Genomic DNA, 6,287 nt, shown 5'->3' with positions numbered 1-6,287 from the left:
AGTGTCTGTTTATTCTTTTTTTCACCATGGCGTTGTCCGTTTATTTTCTTTATAATGTGTTTGAATATTGTTATCAAATGTACCAGGACTATATTTTAGTAGAATGTCCCTCTGGTATATTTACCTCGCCATCAAATAACATTTAGCAATTGCATTTATAAACATGTATCAAATAGGATTTGACATCATCTGCATTACAATGGCTAGTAGGGTTTGTTTTAACAAATATAAAACGAAAAGGCAACAAATTGTTTTTCGCCCTTGGAACAAAACAAATTGTCTTAAGGTCGTGAGATTAATTAGAATCTAATGCGATTTGACAATGTCTTTTTCTTGTCTTTATTTTATTGGGTAGATGAATAAATTAATCAATCAAAGCTATTTTGTTCAGGAAACTTTCCAACTTAATTCTTAATATGACGTGCTTTTATTGGGGGAAAACATCTAATCGTTTTTTCTAGACATACGAAGAACGAATAAAGAATAGAAAACATATTAATGTATGAAAACATTGTCTTGCTTACTCCCTGACTACTGCTAGGATTTTTTTCAAATAAGGACCTGTTGTATATTCGTTTAACGTTCAGTGGCAAATATATCAGGCATGGTCAGTAGATACGTCATTGATTTTATGTATTATTGTCATCAATGTTAATTCGCCTTTTAAGAATCTAAAGGATTATGGGTAATCTCATTGTTCGTACACCAAAATGAAATTAACGCTACGTCATTAGATCATTTTTAACCTATCACAACCTTTTGGTCTACTTTTTTCAAAATATTACCCGGAATGCAATAGATACTAAAACGGCGAATTTGCTTGTTCGCTATTATTTTTGGTTTGTGAGTATTCTATTGTTTGGTCGGTCGGTATATTGTTAAAAGCGATGTGTACAAGTGATCAAAGGTAGATAAAATAAGTCTTTTAGATAATTTTTAACTGCAGTGAATTTATTAAAAAAAAAAGCAAAGTAAAGGACGTCCGACGGATGCACAGTAGAATCAATATACAACAAGTAACGCGACAACTGCACTCACTTCTGTTTATTTTGTCTAAATACATCTAAAAGATCCTAAAAGTTTACTCGGTTTACATTAATTATTTTAGCAGGTTTTTTATTTGTAAAGAAAGTGTGCCATTCAAAGGACTCAAGGTCATTGCATGATTTTATCTGTTTGTTATATGCATATTCAGAACAAGGAAACATCAACAGTTAATATAAACATAATAAGCTTGGAAGATCGACCAGAATGAATGGCTGGAAGTGTGTTCTGCCACTATGAAAAGGTTTTGCACCATGTTATTAAAATATTTTTCGTCACCTATTTAAAGAATGCTTCTGGACATTTTCTAAAATTGCTTGTAAAAACAGAACTAAACAAAACAAACAAATACAAATACAATTTAAATTTACCTTGCAATACTGTCCAGAAATATGTTATCACAAGCGATAATTTAAATCGTAACGACGTCCTTAAATTTGAACTTCTCATACATGTATAGTATATTAGATTATGTACATGAACATTACATACAATAAGTAAATAAAGAAGTGAATTTGTAGGTTTACAAATAAACATTACCTACTATATTCTATATACTATTTTCATTTATTGTTTTGTACAGTCTGTTCTTTGTATTTTATTGTAGGTGTTGGTGAAGGGTTGGCCGCCGGCCGAGAACGTGTTTAACTCAACCCTATTCTGTATATATATGTGTCCTTTCTGGGGCAATACAGCTTGTTGTGTGGTCTGAGTTTTGCTCATTGTTGAAGTTCGTAAGGTGACATATAGTCTCTTAATACTAGATCTTAATATGTATATGTATAATGTGAAATGATTAATGTAGTTTGTATAAAATAATGCATACTGCTCATGTAGTAAAATTGTAATTTCAAGATTTTTCAGATCCTTGTAAGCAAAATGTAGACTTGTTCCCTGTTCATTGTCTGTTTTACTCTGACAACAAAGATGAAACAGATACCTGTAAGTGACAAGAAAGATAACTAGCATAATCACACATGTTTTAAACATAACACATGCTTTTAACGCCAGGTCAACTTATGTGCAAGAATGGAAAAGAACTACAATTAGTGTTTAGACTGTTGGTTATTCAGAAGCGTTTTGTCGGAATATTGTTCTATACAAATCTGTTTACATACGCATGTCTTTGTTTCTTGTGTTGAAAAGACGCAAAACACAAATTCCAATGCTGAAGCTCAATCTTTTTAATGCAGGATCTACTCTTGATGATATGATTTCTACATTTTTCATAAACTCAGAGATCTGTTTTAAATATTCATAAAGCAATTATCAAAAACAGTTTAAACATTGTTTTGTTTTTTGCCCTTCATACATGACATTTTATTTGTGTTAAAATACTTATTGTTTTTCTAGCACTATAATGGTGTTTCGCAGCGAATGGCGATAAAATGAAGGCTTCTATGGTGACTTGTAAAGTTATACCCGATGGTATTCTTTATTTGTTTGACAACTCATCTTCATACATTGCAGGAGTATCTTTGACTAACTGTATTGTCAATTTTACTGCTAATCAAAGTTCGGTGATTTTCTCCGGACTTTCTGACAATCTCCTCCAATTTAAACCAGACCTCCATGATAAATAAAACTCACAGTTTGCTGAAAGTGGTGTTCAATACCAGAAATCGACCAGTCAATCAAATGTTTATTACAACACAACTTAATCAGATATAGGAAGATGTGGTGTGAGTGCCATTACAATAGGGATTCTATGTTTAACACAAGACAAGATTATTTTAAAAGCTTAACGTACGAACAACACTCTTCAAAAACGGCCAAAGGGAGAGAATATTAACACAAACAATGTTGTTCCTTTCATGAATCGTAATATATTTCTTCATAATAAGATTACATATGAAAAAAAAGAAGATGTGGTATGATTGCCAATGAGACAACTATCCACAAAAGACCAAAATGACACAAACATTAACAATTATAGGTCACCGTACGGCCTTCAACAATGAGCAAAGCCCATACCGCATATAGTCAGCTATAAAAGGCCCCGATAAGACAATGTGAAACAATTCAAGCGAGAAAACTAACGGCCTTATTTATGTAAAAAAAATGAACGAAAACCAAATATGTAACACATAAACAAACGACAACCACTGAATTACTGACTTGTGACAGGCACATACATACATAATGTGGCGGGGGTTAAACATGTTAGTGGGATCACAACCCTCCCCTAACATGGGACAGTGGTTTAACAGTACAACATAAGAACGAACTAAACAAAGCCGTTGAAAAAAGCTTAACTCATCAGATAGACAAAAATTAAAAGTGGACATGTATGCTTCCTCAGAATCTGTATCGAAAGATTTTAATTTAACTCTTCGATTGCCACTCATGACAGCACGTACATTTCGTGACATTGACAAAATAACTGAACGTGCATCCCGTGACATCGTCACAATGACTGCACGTGCATCCCGTGACATCGTCACTATGATAAGACGTGAATCCCGTGGTATTATTACCATACAAGTACGTGCATCCCGTAACATTGTCAAAACAATGTAAAGGAAAAAGAAAGAAAAAAGATATAACTCTAAACATCACGGTTGTACATGTAGCATACATAATGTACGTATAATTATAAGATGAATAAGCATGTTTTTATTTTTGGATAGTTGTTATTGGCTATGAAACTGCGAGTACGTTCATATTTGTTTTGAGAATGTATCAGTACCCGTCCACGTCTAACTATGATTTTGTTATATATATGTTTTTTGTCTTTTAGTTAATCTACTTTTTCAGTTGATTTTTATAGTTTTTTTTCTGATGTTGTAATGTAACACAGCTAATCCAGGGTAGGATAGGGTTTGCGCCTTCAAACTATTTTAACAATCTGTATATTGCTGTCCGAATCTAAGAGCCTGTAAATCAGTGGTTGTCTTTTATTGCTGCGCTACAAATTTGTTTTTCGTTCATTATTTTGGGAATAATTTAGTCTCCAGTTGGATTGTTTTACATTTGTCATTTTGGGGCCTCTTTTAGTTTATTATGCGTTATGGGCTTTTCTCATTGTTAAAGGCATATGGTGACATTCAATTGTTATTTTCTGTGTCGTTTTTGGTCTCTTGTAAAGAGTTGTCTTAATAGCAATTACATCAAATTATTTTTATAAATCATAAGAATAGAATATATCTTTTTGTAATTTTATAGGGTTGTAAAAGTGTTAATCGTGCGCTCTTTTTAAGCAAGAAATGAGCAAGCGTTTTATAGAAAATGAATTTCAATTAATTGGTACCAAAACCTTAACTAAAATTAAGTTTGCTCGTTTTATTTTCATAAAATTTTGCCAAAAATATTTACTTTGATCCTTTGACAAAAATCTTTCGACAAAAATGTAAAATAAAAAAGAAAATGAATAGACTCCTTTATCAAAAAGACTTCATAGGTTTAAATAGCAGTTTGATAAACACTAACCCTGATCATAGAAAAGCTTTATATTTCATTAACTATAGAACGTGATTAAAAAATTCACCTGGTCTTTACAGAGTTATCTCCCTGTAGTGTTATGTACCCCCTAACATTCTTAAAGAAATCTTGGTAGTACTGACGTTTTCTTCACACTTTTGTTCGATATAGGTTCCTGTTATTTATTGTTTTATGAGGATCAGGGGACAGTTTCTTTCTTTCATTTTTTGTCGAGCCTTCGACTTTAGTCGAAAAAAGCGAGACTAAGCGATCCTACTTTCCGTCGTCGTCGGCGGCGGCGTCCACAAATATTCACTCTGTGGTTAACGTTTTTGAATTTTTAATAACTTTCTTAAACTACACTGGATTTCTACCAAACTTGGACAGAAGCTTGTTTATGATAATAAGGTAGTATCCAGGAGTAAATTTTGTAAAAATAAAATTCCATTTTTCCGTATTTTACTTATAAATGGACTTACTTTTTTCTGGGGGGAAACATAACATTTACTCTGTGGTTAAAGTTTTTAGAATTTTAATAACTTTCTTAAACTATCCTTGGATTGTACCAAACTTGGACAGAAGCTTGTTTATGATCATAAGATAGTATCCAGAAGTAAATTTTGTAAAATATAAAAAAAATAATCCATTTTTTTTTTAGTTTTTCTGTGGGGAAACATTACATTCACTCTGTGGTTAATTTTTGTTTTAAATTTTAATAACTTTCTTAAACTATCCTGGGTTTGTACCAAACTTGAACAGAAGCTTAGTTATGATCATAAGATAGTATCAGAAGTAAATTTTGTAATAATAACTCTATTTTTTCTGTATTTTACTTTTAAATGGACTTTGATTTTCTTCCAGTTAACATTACATACAGTCTGCAGCTAAAGTTTTCAAAACATTTATTAGATTCATTAACTATCCTAGATTTTTACCAAACTTGGACAGAAGCTTCTTACAATCAAAAGATAATATCAAGAGGAATATTTTTATTGATTTTTTTCCTTATTTTTGTTGAGCCTGCGATTTACAGCAAAAGTAGGCGAGACACTGTGTTCCGCGGAACCCTTACATTTTTTTTATGGAGAGATTATTTCTCTAAAACCAGAAAGCACCACATATTTTTTTCGTTATGCATTAAATGAAATATTTCTGATAGCTGATTATGAATTATACAAAACGGGAGTGGCAATACAAAAATAAATTAAAAACGATAGAAAAAATCGGATAAAATAAACTCACGATCAAAACAATTAAGATAAACAAGAGGCCACAATCTCAATCAATAGCAATCACTATATAAAACATTCGAGCACAACAAACCCAATTAAGTAAGTCATAGTGCGTCGAAGGGATACACAGTTCCAGTTAAAATTTTTGACAATTGTATTTTTTATAAAAAAAGAATGAAAAGAGACAGTACTTTTTAAATAAAAACACAGACAAAGAGATAAAAAAAGATATGGCAAAACCGTATGATTGCAACTGAGACAACTCTCCACAAGAGACCAAAACGACACAATACGGCCTTCAACAAAAAGCAAAACTCATACCGCATAGTCAGCTACAAAAGGTCCCGAAATGACAATGTAAAACAATTCAAACGAGATACCTAACGGCATAATTTATGTATAAAAATTAATATAAATCCATATTCCTTTTTGGCTATCAAATTACATAATTGTTATGCACATCTTACTGCCACCCTTTACTAGTATATATCGGATGTAAATATTTGAAATTCAGTTATATCCTTCTCAAGAATATTTTATTAAAAAATTGCTTTATATACGTTGTTCATGTTTTGTCAAAACATTTCAGTT

Source organism: Mytilus trossulus, chromosome 5 (genome assembly GCF_036588685.1).
Source record: "Mytilus trossulus isolate FHL-02 chromosome 5, PNRI_Mtr1.1.1.hap1, whole genome shotgun sequence".
Classification (NCBI taxonomy): Eukaryota; Metazoa; Mollusca; class Bivalvia; order Mytilida; family Mytilidae; genus Mytilus; species Mytilus trossulus.
This window is presented reverse-complemented; position numbering follows the sequence as displayed.